The sequence below is a fragment of the Lissotriton helveticus genome, chromosome 5_1 (assembly GCF_964261635.1).
Source record: "Lissotriton helveticus chromosome 5_1, aLisHel1.1, whole genome shotgun sequence".
NCBI lineage: Eukaryota > Metazoa > Chordata > Amphibia > Caudata > Salamandridae > Lissotriton > Lissotriton helveticus.
In genome coordinates, this window is record NC_136065.1 from 8616711 (window position 1) to 8631948 (window position 15238).

Sequence of the window (15238 nt, forward strand, 5' to 3'; positions counted from 1 at the left end):
CTATATATAGGGAAGGGATACGACTGGATATACTCTAAGAGTCACATTGGAATGGTAGAGAGTACAAAGGTCTACGCATATACTAGTGATTAGAGTTATCTCTATATACAAAGGGAAGGGATACAAATGGATATACTCTAAGAGTCACATAGGAATGGTAAAGAGTACAAAGGTAGCATATACTAGTGATTAGAGTTATCTCTATATACATAGGGAAGGGATACGGATGGATATACTCTAAGAGTCACATAGGAATGGTAAAGAGTACAAAGGTCGCATATACTAGTGATTAGAGTTATCGCTATATACATATGGAAGGGATACGAATGGATACACTCTAAGAGTCACATAGGAATGGTAGAGAGTACAAAGGTCTACGCATATACTAGTGATTAGAGTTATCTCTATATACATAGGGAAGGGATACGAATGGATATACTCTAAGAGTCACATAGGAATGCTAGAGAGTACAAAGGTCTACTGCATATATTAGTGATTAGAGTTATCTCTATATATAGGGAAGGGATACGACTGGATATACTCTAAGAGTCACATTGGAATGGTAGAGAGTACAAAGGTCTACGCATATACTAGTGATTAGAGTTATCTCTATATACAAAGGGAAGGGATACAAATGGATATACTCTAAGAGTCAGATAGGAATGGAAGAGAGTACAAAGGTCTACTGCATATACTAGTGATTAGAGTTATCTCTATATACAGAAAAGCAGAGTTCCATTAAGTGGGGTCGGAGGGGGGATGCAGTCACAGCACCAAGGGAGGGACAGAGAAGGGCAGGAAAGTGAGACAAACGAGAGAAGGAAGCAGATAGTAATGAGTAAGACAGTGAGGAGTGTGTCAGAGGCAACAGGAGAGACAAAAGAAAGGTCGCTGGGACAGAGGGGGAGGTCAGAGATCTCTAAAATGGCGGAGGAGAAAGTTAGAAGAAGAAGCGAGTCATGAAAAGAAAGGAAAATGGCGGGGAGCATAAAGGTCCAAGTCCGAAAGTCCAGGAAGAGGGCTGCCATAGCCAGCACGTCCGGGGGGAGAAGGGCAGTCCGCAGCAAAGTCACAGCCTCATCGTCCATGAGGAGCTGGGGAAGAGGAGTTCAATCTGGAGACCAGGGGTCAGGGAAGAAAGACCACAGGCGCCAAGGCAGCTGATCGCAGAGCGGGAGGCAGCAAAGTCTAAAACAAAGTTTAAAGGGAAGGAGGAGGGGGCCTCTCACCAGAGCCCAGTTAAACACGCTGTGGGTGTGGCGTTGTGCGTGGGTGCCTTAGTGGCAGCCAAAAGCAGGCTCTCAGTGTTCCGACAGACCCGCAGTCTGCCCGCGAACCGACCCGGTGAGCCCCGGAGCTTCTCTGCAGAAAATGGTGCCCACCCGGACGCTGAGCTGTTGGTGGTGGAGGAGAGAAGTTGTCTCTTGCATCCACTGCTGTCCTGCTTTGCCCGGTTCGTAGCCGGAGCTGAGAGCCTCCTATGTCGATGTATGAGAGAGCTGGGGGTCCTGCATCGGGCCTCCGGACCTGAGCTCCGATGTCTGGGAGGGCTGGGGGTCCTGCATCGAGCCTCCTGCCATTGCGGAAGCGAAGAGGGCATTAATACCGGGAGCCGCTGACAAGATCAATCGCCAGCTGCGGAAGCCCGGTAGAAAATTGCTGGAGGCATTGAGGGGGGCTCCTGCCCTGCGGGCGGTCAGAGCGCGGCAGAACTCGGCGGCTGCACAGCTCAGGTCCTCCCTGGACTGGAAACAAGCATCCTAGGACCAGTTTTGGGCTTTCAGCCCTCATCAGCCAGGATAGCTTGATTCCAGTGGCATGGAGAGCACGGGACTCATGTTTGAGCATACCTGTACCACTCGGGGGGACAAATGCAAAAAGAACAATTGATGGACAGAATGCAGAAAAATTTCATACATTCACCCCAGTTCAGAGATCTGGGCTTAAATCCATCATTTTTTGCTCACCATGCCATTCCAGTTTGGACCCAGGCATATGCAAATCAGTCTTGATCCTGCGCCCAATGTGAACAGTCCAGTCCGAACTGCCAGGCCATATGTATTCAAGTGTCCTTTCATTCTGGAAGTGAACACAAAGCAGTACCCACTGAACTATGCACATAACATATTGCTATTTGATATGCATGGTACATGTTCTTTGCAGCAGGCATATTACCCCTCTGCACTACCTTAGATGAGTAAAACAGCCACTAGACAAAACATGCTCCCATCTCTCTCCAGCAGGTACATTGATCACCAAAGTTATCTTGACACTTGTATTGTTGACCAAAACCTGCTGAATATACAAAGAACTTTGCAGTGTTTTTAAAACTCCTGCACTTGTACAAAACCGGTCCCCCCAAACTAAACTGTCCCCTTACCCTTCCAGTCGCCCTGGGAAACGCCTGCTCCTGCCCTTTCACTGCTCCTGTCCAGTCAGTACTCCTGCTCGATCAACACTCCTCCTTCGTCAATTCCCCTGTCCCCCCCCCTTCTCCTGGACTGTCACTTGTACTGGCCCGTCACTTGTACTGGCCCGTCACTTGTACTGGCCCGTCACTTGTACTGGCCCGTCACTTGTACTGGCGCGTCACTTGTACTGGCCCGTCACTTCTACTGGCCCGTCACTTCTACTGGCCCGTCACTTCTACTGGCCCGTCACTTCTACTGGCCCGTCAATTCTACTGGCCCGTCAATTCTACTGGCCCGTCACTTCTACTGGCCCGTCACTTCTACTGGCCCATCAATTCTACTGGCCCATCACTTCTACTGGCCCGTCACTTCTACTGGCCCGTCACTTCTACTAGCCTGTTCAACGCTCCTGCCCTGTTCACCGCTCCTGCCCCGTCACCTCTCCTGCCCCGTCACCTCTCCTGCCCCGTCACATCTCCTGCCCCATCATCTATCATGCCCTGTCGCCTATCATGCCCTGTCGCCTCTCCTGCCCCGTCACTGCTCCTGCCCCGTCACTGCTCCTGCCCCTTTCACCGCTCCTGCCCTTTCACCGCTCCTGCCCTTCCATTGCTCCTGTCCTTTCACCGCTCCTGTCCTTTCACTGCTCCTGTCCTTTCACTGCTCCTGTCCTTTCACCGCTCACGCCCGGTTACTGCTCTAGCTCATGCCGCATCACCTCTCCTGCCCTGTCAACTCCCCTGCCCGGTCACCTCCCCTGCCCAATCGCCTCTCCTGCCCTGTTGCCTCTCCTGCCCTGTTGCCTCTCCTGCCCTGTCGCCTCTCCTGCCCCACCACCTCTCCTGCGCCATCACTTCTCCCTCCCAGTCACTGCTCCTGCCCAGTCACTGCTCCTGCCCATCACATCACCTGCCTGTCACGTCACCTGCAAGTCACTTCTTGTGCCTGGTCACCTCTCCTGCCCTGTTGCCTCTCCTTCCACGTCTCCTCTCCTGCCCCATCACAGCTTCTGCCCCGTTCACTGCTCCTGCCCCGTTCACTGTTCTTGCCCCGTTCACTGCTCCTGCCCCGTTCACTGCTCCTGCCCCGTTCACTGCTCCTGCCCCGTTCACTGCTCCTGCCCCGTTCACTGCTCCTGCCCCGTTCACTGCTCCTGCCCCGTTCACTGCTCCTGCCCCGTTCACTGCTCCTGCCCCGTTCACTGCTCCTGCCCCATTCACTGTTCCTGCCCCGTTCACTGCTTCTGCCCCGTTCACTGCTCCTGCCCCGTTCACTGCTCCTGCCCTGTTCACCGCTCCTGTCCTTTCACTGCTCCTGTCCTTTCACTACTCACGCCCGGTTACTGCTCTAGCTCATGCCGCGTCACCTCTCCTGGCCCGTCACCTCCCCTGCCCCGTCACCTCCCCGCCCCGTCACCCCTCCTGCCGCGTCTCCGCTCCTGCCCCATCACCGCTCCTGCCCCGTCACCGCTCCTGCCCCATCACCGCTCCTGCCCCGTCACCGCTCCTGCCCCGTCACCGCTCCTGCCCCGTCACCGTTCTCTGCTCCTGTCCTGTTCTCTGCTCCTGTCCTGTTCTCTGCTCCTGTCCTGTTCTCTGCTCCTGTCCTGTTCTCTGCTCCTGTCCTGTTCTCTGCTCCTGTCCTGTTCTCTGCTCCTGTCCTGTTCTCTGCTCCTGTCCTGTTCTCCGCTCCTGCCCCGTTCATCGCTCCTGCCCCATTCACCGCTCCTGTCCTTTCACCGCTCCTGTCTTTCCACCGCTCCTGTCCTTTCACCGCTCCTGTCCTTTCACCGCTCCTGTCCTGTTACTGCTCTAGCTCATGCCCCGTCACCTCTCCTGCCCGTCACCTCTCCTGCCCGTCACCTCTCCTGCCCGTCACCTCTCCTGCCCGTCACCTCCCCTGCTCCGTCACCTCCCCTGCTCCGTCACCTCTCCTGCCCCGTCACCTCTCCTGCCCCATCACCTCTCCTGCCCCGTCACCTCTCCTGCCCAGTCACCTCCCCTGCCCCGTCACCTCCCCTGCCCCGTCACCTCCCCTGCCCCGTCACCTCCCCTGCCCCGTCACCTCCCCTGCCCCGTCACCTCCCCTGCCCTGTCACCTCCCCTGCCCCGTCACCTCCCATGTCCCGTCACCTCCCCTGCTCCGTCACCTCTCCTGCCCCGTCACGTCTCCTACCCCGTCACTGCTCCTGCCCCGTCACTGCTCCTGTCCTGTTCTCTGCTCCTGTCCTGTTCTCTGCTCCTGTCCTGTTCTCTGCTCCTGTCCTGTTCTCTGCTCCTGTCCTGTTCTCTGCTCCTGTCCTGTTCTCCGCTCCTGCCCCGTTCACCGCTCCTGCCCCATTCACCGCTCCTGTCCTTTCACCGCTCCTGCCCTTTCACCGCTCCTGCCCTTTCACCGCTCCTGTCCTTTCACCGCTCCTGTCCTTTCACCGCTCCTGTCCTTTCACCGCTCCTGTCCTGTTACTGCTCCAGCTCATGCCCCGTCACCTCTCCTGCCCCGTCACCTCCCCTGCCCCGTCACCTCCCCTGCCCCGTCACCTCTCCTGCCCCGTCACCTCTCCTGCCCCGTCACCTCTCCTGCCCCGTCACCTCCCCTGCCCCGTCACCTCTCCTGCCCGTCACCTCTCCTGCCCCGTCACCTCTCCTGCCCCGTCACCTCTCCTGCCCCTTCACTTCTCCTGCCCCGTCACCTCTCCTGCCCCGTCACCTCTCCTGCCCCGTCACCTCTCCTGCCCTAGTACCTCTCCTTTCCTGTTGCCTCTTCTGTCTGGTCACTGCTCCTGCCCAGTTCACTTCACTCCGTGTACAACATTGACAAAGGTGTCAAGTTCCCCACAGTCCTCTGCATGGGGAAAGCTCCTCTCTTATCACCAACTCCGATCTCATGGGCACTTGATATGCTAAAGCCAGCGGGCGGGCGCATTGTCATTCCAAAGGGGGTTAATCACCTTCAATCGGAATGACAATGGCCCTCCTCAGTCTGTGCGAACTCAGGGTAGGGGCTGCTGCAGAAGTGCGAGCAGCCCCTGGAAGCGGAATGAAAAATGTTATCGTTTTAAAGTTGGACTATTCTTGCCTCCCGGGACGCTTTTTTGAAAGCAAGAAGTAGGGGAACGGACTGAACAATTTTTTAGAAGTAAGGGCACGCCGTGCCCACCGATCCCCCCCACTCCTACCGCTGGCTGAGGCACGATGGGCTGCCGCGCGTCAACTCCACTAAACGAGAGAGATGCCCTCGCCAACCAAAAGGGAAAGGGTCAGTGTATGATCAACCCAGAAAAAGGTCCCTTATGTGTGTCCCACTGTAATTACCCATTCTATAAGTTGTTTTTAGAGAATCACAGTCATCCTCAATGTATCCTGGCTCCCAATCATTCAATTATCTAAACACTGAACGGGATTATATGTAAAAATGTCTCACTTATTAAAATTATTTTCTTTAAAACATTTTCACTGTCAGTCTTATTGTAAAAACACATCCACTAATCCATATACACAACAAATGAAATGTGTCAATACACACCATTGAATAAGTTAAAAATAGATCTCATAAGATTCTCTGTACTATTATACTTTAAAAACACGAGTTGTCGACGCCGCATTTCAGTGGATACGACTTGATATGCACCACCTTCTTCAGGACAAGTATTTACAACAGAGATTTATCTTCAGCCTGTTGTTTAGATACACCTCCTTCTTAGAATTATTCAGGGTGATCTTTCCGTGTACTGTTCTATTGTCCAGGGTCCTTAAAGATTCAATAGTTTAGAGTTTGATTCGCTCTTCTGCTTATTATAGACAAGAATTGACCTCTTCCATATGATTCCAGCAGGAAAGTCTCTTAATATGGCGCTCGTATATCTCTCCACATGAAATCCCTATTCATTGGATTTGTTGTGTCATGGCGGGGGCCGCGTACAGAGATACTTGGTACCCCAGCGTTGCAGGAGCAACTCTTCTCTCTTCCCTCAGGTTCGGTAAGATGTTTCTGAATACCCATCCTTCAGATCGGGAGTTCTTTCTGTGTTAATGAGCGCCGCACCAGCACTCTGTCTTCGTGGTTTCATGCAGGATTGTTTTTGTGCAGGAAGGGACACCTTGTGTGCGCTGTATAATGCGGCACACACCGGAAGAGGAAGTAATGAGGAGAAATGAAGATAGTTCTCCTCGTTATGCCTCCCCGGGGAAGGGATCTTTATGGCACATTTCCAGGTCCACTACTTTTGGTGAATCTGGAAATGCTTCAAACTCCAAAGAGTTGCGTGAGAACGCCCATACAACGCCAGTACAACGCCCATACAACGCCCATGGGAAGCCTTTAGCGGCAGAGTAACACAACGCAGCAATCTGCACTGCGTTCCTCTAGATTTCTGAAGCCACTTGGGGCCACGCAAGGCGGCCTTGTGTGGCTTCATAAATTGCATTTTGGGTTTGTGTCGCACTTACACCACATTGCGGTTTGCAAGTGCAATGCAGGCCCAGTCATAAACATGCCCCAAAGTCTTTCGCCTTGTAGGCATCCCTGGACTACGCACCAGCAGGGGCCGGAGGGTTGCACAGAGAGGTTTCCTCAGTTGGCTGCACCGCAGGGTGAGAGGAAGGGAGCGAATAAACCTGTTCATAGCTTTGAGGCAGCTCCATGACTGTGATTGCCAGGTTAAAAAGAATTCAGACTATTATATGTTAATACTTATTTACCTCCCAGCTCTGGGCCCTTTCAGGATTGCAAAAGGTAAGCAAGTGAGCAAGGTGGGAACAATACAACGGACATTTGTAACACCCTCCCCCAGTCCGAGTTCTTTAAAGATCTTGGGATTTTTTATCTCAAATTTATGAGGGTAAAAAAGTGACAAGAGGCCCAATCATACAAAGTACGATTGTCTCAACGTCAGCCCTTTCTGAAGGTGCCACACATGATTCGGCACACTCGGAAGCAATTTAGTTGTGGTACCTGGTGAAATTCATTTGTGCAATAAATTGGCTTACCGGTTGAAGGAGTGAAACCGTACACAAGCAGCAACCACAATCCTTGTCAGGGTGAGGCACAAGCAAACCCCAAAATAACCTGTGTTCTGAGGCAATGTATGTCACTTTTTGTGACGCACCAGTGGCGTAAAACATGCGCCATGTTGCGCCATATTTATGAAGTGACGCATCTAGGTAGATGTGTCACTTCGTAAACCCCTGCGCCAGGTATAATGTATGCAGGGTGGGCGTTCCCCCGCAAGAAAGGGTCATAAGAAAGGTGCAGCAAAATCTATGAGATTTTTCTGCGCCACTTTTAGGACGCCAATGGGTCAAAACCTTACGCCTGCCTCATGACAGGCGTAAGGGTGACGCAGGCCTTTTCTCATGGGGCTTGCCCTATGTGAAAGGAACATTGCTGGAGTTGCGTCAGGCTTCCGACACAACTCCAGCAATGCGCCACTTTTAGCACTGACAGGTACGTCAGTTATACTGACATATCTGTCCTTCCTTCCGACATGGTGCGTCATATTGTAAATATGACGCATCATTTGTGTCGCAAGGAGGGTGCACTGAGAAGTGGCGCATCGCTGCTTTCACGGGGCGATGCGCCACTTCTCGGAAATGAGGCCCAAAGGATTTATGCAGCACTTGAAACAGTAATGAAGTGAAAACACAACACAAACGAAATCCAATCTAGAAACATATTTTATAATTAAACAACCAAAACAACAAAAATCTAATCAGTAGAACCGTAGTTATGGCTTTTTAAAGATTTAAATGTAAAATAGCGTCAAAAAACACAAAGCACCCCTAGCAGCTCTCTGGTTGTGTCAGACCGGGAGAAAGTCACAAGTTCATGCTGATCAAGAGAGAAAAGTTACCTACTCAGTCCAGCACAGAGAGTCGCGTTCACTGTGGAGGGGCAGATGAGAACAGAGGAACATCGCGGGCGTTCGTTGATGCAGCACGAAGAGCAGGCCGGGATTTGCAGACAGTCGTCCGTGTACCGCGAAGCACCTGTGAGCATCTTGTCGGGTTGGAGCGTCTCCGTGGCACTCCACGCGTGTGGTCGATGCCATAGCACAAAGGGTCGGGATGGTGTAAGTTTGCTTTGCCGGGCTGTGTGAGTGACAAGGGTTCTGCACCAATGGGCCCGTCTGGGCTGCAAAGAGCCCAAACATGTAAATTCTGCTTCTCTTATGCTACTCCATGGGTCCAGGACATGCGAGGCACCACTTGGGGTCAGGGGCTTGCTGCAGCAGATCTGGGTGCTGGTGCAGGTGGTTGGGAGCCTGTTATGTCTCTGTGGCTCACAACATTAGGTCAGCACCCTAGCCCTTTGAGCCACTGGGTTCAGTTGCAGGTGCAAATCCTTCTGACGCAGACTGGAAGGCCATTACAAACTAATGGGTTAACCCAAAATGCATCAAAGGAACTGGGTACAATGTAATAAAGACAACAATGGGTCCTGACGTCCCTCCTTAGAAAAACCAAAGAGGCAGAGACTCTTGAAATGAATCTAAGTCACTGAGAAGGTTTCTACATAATTGTCACACAAGAGAGAGATGAATACCCTTCAAAATACACCAGAGAGAAAGACACAACAACTGAATTATAGAGACAAAGTCTTATTTATATTCTTTTGTTATGAAAATAGTATAATCAATAAAAACATATGAAGGCATATCAATAGACGGTCGCTCTAGGAAGGAGTGTTGCAGGACATATTATCATCATTATTCACAGAAGGCACTGGTTGCAATGATGTGGGGAGCACTAGACCAGTGTGTATGGGCCCGTCTACAACCCAAATGCACAAACAACTCAGGAGAGTGTATTTTAAGGGATTTGTAAATCTATGCAATCCTTTCCTCTGCTATAGGTCCCATGAGGATCTGGGACTCCAGGGGGTACATTCAGGAATGTTCCCTAAAGAGCCACAATGATGCTGTAGGGTGTAGCACAATTGCCAAACGCCACATTTACACCTGGATTTGTTGCATGGAGCAGAGCGGACCCCTGTGCGGGAACTTCCAAGAATTCTAAGCTAAAAGTAATGCATAGGTCAAGTCTACACAACCCAGCAGGCTGCCAACAAAGCATGCACTATGCATGGCTGATTCTTCCTACCCTCACACATAGTGCACGCTGACTTGACATGTTGAGCTGGGGCTGAGTAGTAATGCGTCATTCAAGGCATGTGAAGGAAGTAATCACTTTTAGTGTGGTGGTGATTAGTCTGTGAGAGCTAAAAGACAGACTAGGTGAAATCTCTCTGCCCAAGTTAGCCCAGTTCCTTCAAAGTTATCCCAGTTGTGCAAATGTAATTGAACCTCTATGCTATACAGGGCTGCTTGGAACCCATGTCTACCGCACACTCTGCAAGACCCTAAGGAGCAGAATTACTAGTTTCTCACGCAGCGCAGTACAGCAGCTGCAAATGCTGCGCTGCGTGAGGAGGAGAGAGCAGGAGAGCACCAGATTTACAGAAATATGCCACTCTCATCCCCTCTCCCTAGAGCTGTTGCAGAAAGTGGCGGCTCGTATAGGGCTCGCTTCGGGGCAGTGGGGTGAGTCGGGGGAGGGACAGGGTGGGGGGTAGTAAACTCGGACATACGACGGAACGGAGGAAAGTAATTATTACGTTCCTTCGTTCCGTTATATGTCCAAGTTTACTACCCCCCACCCTGCCCCCTCCCCAACTCACCTTCCTGCAGGATGCCCTATGCGAGCCGCCACTGATTGCAGATATATGCTGCTGTGCGCAACAGACAAAGCTTTGCACAATGGTGCACGAGTGTTTCCATGAGTCTAGCATAGGTTTTGTCCTGGAAGGGAAGCCTTCCAGGACAAAAGACCATGCTTGAGTCTAACGTTCATTTTCCCCCACTGTGCATGTGCTGTACAGTGCAGCACACATACAAAGACGGAAAAGGAAGGAGAAATGAAAGCAGGTCTCCTTCACAGCGCCTGTTTGAAATGGGCGCTATTTTCTCACGCTAAACCCTGTCTCCTTTTTTAACTAAACAGCGGGCTTAGAGTCAGACACTTAGGGTGTAGCATGAACGCCCCCAGGCACCACCCATGGTGCGCCCATTGGCACTAAGTAATGCAACTCAGCGTTATGTGCTGCTTAACATTACTTTCAAGTGATTTTACAGCATTTAACAGGTTTTACGCTGGAAAGAAATTGCCGAAAAAAGACTTTGCTTTGCGTCACTTTTGTGATGCAGACATGGCGTTAAATCTTAGTAAATAGAACCCTAAATGACGTACATGCGCATAAACAATTTGAACGCTTGCCAGCTTTAGGGTCTGTAGAATCAAATAAGCACCACCTGTCGTATAGAGAATAAATGCCCATTAGGGCATTGTTTGAGGTTATGAAAGGGCCAGAGGCGGGCACACGAATACGAGTTGCGGCAAAATCCTCTTTTAACGCTGCATTTCTTTATTCGCTTTTAAAATCAATTTAGGATTAGTGCAGTCAGCAATAAAATACTTTTCGAAGTTTCTTCTTGTATTTTAGTGCTTTGGGTTTATATTGAAAATGTATACGAATATGAGCTTTAGTTGTTTTTTAATCTACTTTTTAGGGCCCTTGACATCAGAATCCTGGCCATGCTGATTGAATACTGGCCCTGTGACAACCGTAGGAGCAGCATTAAGGAAAGAGAGCCTGAAAGCACTTACTGTGGCCCTCTGCGAGTCTGTGACAGCTTCTGGCGGGAAAGCTCCTGGGCCCCAAAGCCAGCCGGGGTCCCGCAGCACAGGGGGCCCGGACAGACGGCTCCCACCAGCCCTCGGTGCTCCTACGAGTGAAACACCCCTGCTCTGAGCCTGTAGGGCGTGCAGAGCTGTGCCGGGGGCCCCTGGGGCCTGAGAGGCCCTGCACAGGGTGTTGCTAGGCAACCGCTTCCTTGATGGGGCAAACTGAAACTGTTGCACGTTTGAGCTGTGCCCTGTCCCAGCAAACCCTAGAGCAGGGGTGCCCAAACCAGTCCTGGCGGGCCGTATCCATGCCAGATTTTTGGGATATCCCCATCTGGGGATCACGGTTCGATCCCCGGCACCGGCGGCAGATTAGCCCAGCACCAGGTGACTCTGGGAAATAGCTGGCGCCGCGGCTAGGGCGGCTGACTCCGGAATCTGGAGATTTTTTTATTTAAGGTTTTTGTAGAGCGCGTAGTAACCCTCGAGCATCCCAGAGATCAGGGTTCGATCCCCGGCACCGGCCGCAGATTAGCCCAGCACCACGTGACTCTGGGAAATAGCTGGCGCCGCGGCTAGGGAGGCTGACTCCGGAATCTGGAGATCACGGTTCGATCCCCGGCACCGGCGGCAGATTAGCCCAGCACCAGGTGACTCTGGGAAATAGCTGGCGCCGCGGCTAGGGCGGCTGACTCCGGAATCTGGAGATTTTTTTATTTAAGGTTTTTGTAGAGCGCGTAGTAACCCTCGAGCATCCCAGAGATCAGGGTTCGATCCCCGGCACCGGCCGCAGATTAGCCCAGCACCATTTGACTCTGGGCAATAGCTTGCTTAATCTTCCCAACGGCCCCTAGCGCCTAGAGACCCTTACGGGTGATTGTGCGCCTTACAAATGTGGATTATTATTATTATTATTATTATTATTTGGGCCGATTCCGATCCGGTTCGTAAAAGCACATCTGCCCGAATCTGTCGGACAACCACGTACGCCCGGGAGAGGACTGCCCGGGACCCGTGGAGCCCGTCCTGGTCACTCTGACCTGCCATCGGCCTGGAGAAGGGAGCGCCGGACGCCCGGGGGGAGGACTGCCCGGGACCCGTGGAGCCCGTCCTGGGCACTCTGACCTGCCGTCTGCCCGGGGAAGGGAGCCCCGGACGCCCGGGGGGAGGACTGCCCGGGACCCATGGAGCCCGTCCTGGGCACTCTGACCTGCCGACGGCCCGGGGAAGGGAGCCCCGGACGCCCGGGGGAGGACTGCCCGGGACCCGTGGAACTCGTCCTGGGCACTCTGACTTTCTGCTGACCCGGGGAAGGGAACCCCGGACGCCCGGGAGCCGTGGAGCCCGTCCTGGGCACTCTGACAAGCCGTCGGACCGGGGAAGGGAGCCCCGGACGCCCGGGACCCGTGGAGCCTGTCCTGGGAACTCCGGCATGCCGTTGGCCCAGGGAAGGGAGTCCCAGATACCCGGGACCCGTGGAGCCCGTCATGGGCACTCTGACAAGCCGGTGTCCCGGGGAAGGGAGCCCCGGACGCCGGGGACTCGTGGAGCCCGTCCTGGGCACTCTGGCATGCCGTTGGCACGGGGAAGGGAGCCCAAGATGCCCGGGACCCGTGGAGCCCGTCCTGGGCACTCTGACAAGCCGTTGTCCCAGGGAAGGGAGCCCCGGACGCCCGGGACTCGTGGAGCCCGTCCTGGGCATTCTGGCATGCCGTTGGCCCGGGGAAGGGAGCCCCGGACGTCCGGGGCCCGTGGAGCCCATCCTGGGCACTCTGACAAGCCGTTGGCCCGGGGAAGGGAGAGCCGGACACCCAGCGGAGGAATGCCCGGGACCCATGGAGCCCGTCCTGGGCAATCTGACCTGCCGTCGGCCCGGAGAAGGGAGCGACGGACGCCCGGGGGGAGGAATGCCCGGGACGCATGGAGCCCATCCTGGGCACTTTGACATGCCATCGGCCTTGAGACCCGGGGGACGACTGCCCGGGAAGCATGGAGCCCGACCTGGGCACTCGCTCATGCCGTTGGCCTGGAGACCCGGGGGACGACTGCCCGGGGCGCATGGAGCCCGACCTGGGCACTCGCTCATGCCGTTGGCCTGGAGACCCGGGGGACGACTGCCCGGGACGCATGGAGCCCGTCCTGGGCACTTTGACATGCCGTTGGCCTGGAGGAGGGAAGCCCCGGGTGTTGTTACCCAGGCATAGCCCATCTGGTCCCCCTGGCAGAGAACCACCAGCCTTCCAGGGGTGTCCGGGCATACCCTTACCCCTAGTAATCCGGAGGAAAATTACCCCCCTTTCTTGTAATCTGTGCACACGAGTTGACAGAGGGGACCCAAGGCGTAAAAGTACCCGACCTCCTGGAGCCCTCGCTGGGATCGGGGAGGCAAATGGCACCTCATAGGGACTTCCAGGGAGGTTTGGCCATCTGGTCGCCCTTTTGGATAGCATTGCGTGCGACCAGATGGCCGAGGGGAAAGGTGCAACCAGGTGGCCGGGAACGAAAGGACTCCCTGCTTCCCACCCCGAGCCTTCGTGGTAGGGCTGCTGCCTGCCCACGCCGGGCAGGGCTCGGGGACCCCGGCTGGGCCTCAGGCACGGTGAGGACCACCGGAGCTCCCAGGCCCGGACGCCCGGGACGACGACTGCCCGGGACGCATGGAGCCCGTCCTGGGCACTTTGACATGCCGTCGGCCTGGAGACCCGGGGGACGACTGCCTGGGACGCATGGAGCCCGTCCTGGACATTTTGACATGCCGTCGGCCTGGAGACCCGGGGGACGACTGCCCGGGACGCATGGAGCCCGTCCTGGGCACTTTGACATGCCGTCGGCCTGGAGACCCGGGGGACGACTGCCTGGGACGCATGGAGCCCGTCCTGGACATTTTGACATGCCGTCGGCCTGGAGACCCGGGGGACGACTGCCCGGGACGCATGGAGCCCGTCCTGGGCACTTTGACATGCCGTCGGCCTGGAGACCCGGGGGACGACTGCCCGGGACGCATGGAGCCCGTCCTGGGCACTTTGACATGCCGTCGGCCCGGAGAAGGGAGCGCCGGACACCCAGGGAAGGACTGCCCGGGACCCATGGAGCCCGTCCTGGGCAATCTGACCTGCCGTCGGCCCAGGGAAGGGAGCGGCGGATGCCCGGGGGGAGGAATGCCCGGGACGCATGGAGCCCGTCCTGGGCACTTTGACATGCCGTCGGCCCGGAGACCCGTGGGACGACTGCCCGGGACGCATGGAGCCCGTCCTGGGCACTTTGACATGCCGTCGGCCTGGAGACCCGGGGGACGACTGCCCGGGACGCATGGAGCCCGTCCTGGGCACTTTGACATGCCGTCGGCCTGGAGATCCGGGGGACGACTGCCCGGGACGCATGGAGCCCGTCCTGGGCACTTTGACATGCCATCGGCCTGGAGACCCGGGGGACGACTGCCCAAGAGCCATGGAGCCCGTCCTGGGCAATTTGACAAGCCGTTGGCCTGGAGGAAGGAAGCCCCGGGTGGCCTAGGGAGGTGTTACCCAGGCATAGCCCATCTGGTCCCCCTAGCAGAGAACCACCAGCCTTGGAGGGGTGTCCGGGCATACCCTGCCCCCTAGTAATCCGGAGGGAAATTACCTGACTTTCTTGCAATCTGTGCACACAAGGTGACAGAGGGGACCCAAGGCGCGAAAGTACCCGACCTCCTGGAGCCCTCGCTGGGATCCGGGAGGCGAATGGCACCTCATCATGACTTCCAGGGCGACCAGATGGCCGGGACCAAAAGGACGCCAATCTGCCTGCCCCGGAGCTGCAGGGCTCTGGGGCTGCAGGGTTCCGGGGGCTGCAGAGCTGCAGGTCTCTGGGGCTGCAGGGCTCCGGGGCTTCAGGCCTCCCCGGGCCCTGATGGACCCTCCGTCCCGGGTACCTCCGACCCCCGGCCGGCTTGCAGGACGGAGGGGGGATTCCCGCACCACTGGGCCCTGCCGGACGGGGCTCAAGCCCCGGGCCCGGTCCCCGGCCCCAGTCCCGGCTTTCCAAACCCTATGCCGGGCCGGGGAGAGCCTCCCCTGGGCCCCCGGTGGACCCTCCGTCCCGGGCGCCCCGGACCCCCGGCCGGATTGCTGGACGGAGGGGTACCAGCACCCTCGGGGCCTGGCCAGATGG